The following is a 731-nucleotide window of genomic DNA, read 5'->3' as shown; positions in this document are numbered from 1 at the left end:
GCAACATCATTGAATTTTAATTTTTGGTTCACATTTTCTATATATTTACCTCTTTGTTTTGATGCCATAAAGACCGGATTTCATCTATTTAATACCATTATATATCTGAAATCTGAATTTAATTTTTGTTTCACATTATTTAATATACACCTCTTTGTTTAGACGCCATAAAGACCTAATTTCATTATCACTTCAAGGCACTATATGCAACTTTGTTAAATAAAACCAAAAAAGAAACAAACCACTATATATATGTCCAATCATCCACGTTTTTAATATAAGCAATTAAGCAGTTTAGTGGAACTTCATCTTGCATGTGCTTGTACCAATTGAAATGCAACTTGACATACAGGTATGAGAGAGATAGAGTATAGTTCAATTTCTTTTAATATGAAAAGTGAAAACCCTTCCTTTTTGCTTATGTTTAATTTGCCTTTTTAAAATAAAAATTTGTACTAATTTTCTTGTCCTCTTAGCAGGAAAAACAAAAAAGTGATTACAAGCTTGACCCGTTCACATGGAAAACGAGAGCTTTGCATTAATTTCCCCATCATATCACATATTCATTGAAGTCTCACCTAATATTAGATACAGGTGGTTTCTACCGCCTAAATTTTGTTCATAAAATTTAAAAATAAAAAATAAATCTCTTCTTATTTTATTTTATTTTTTTTTTAGAAAAATTAAATACAATTTTCATAAAACCAAAAAATTTTTCTGAGATATAATTT

The 731-nt window shown here is 26.9% G+C and overlaps 1 protein-coding gene across 1 annotated transcript in view; it reads right to left on the bottom strand.

Moving 5' to 3' along the window:
- LOC107604979 (probable purine permease 9) overlaps positions 1-731 on the bottom strand; it is a gene marked incomplete at its 5' end in the record, with an annotated part of 4,397 nt that overhangs the window by 2,556 nt on the left and 1,110 nt on the right.

The sequence above is a fragment of the Arachis ipaensis genome, chromosome B06 (assembly GCF_000816755.2).
Source record: "Arachis ipaensis cultivar K30076 chromosome B06, Araip1.1, whole genome shotgun sequence".
NCBI classification, from domain to species: Eukaryota; Viridiplantae; Streptophyta; class Magnoliopsida; order Fabales; family Fabaceae; genus Arachis; species Arachis ipaensis.
Note: the sequence above shows the minus strand (reverse complement) of the source record. Positions and strands in the feature narration are given on the sequence as shown.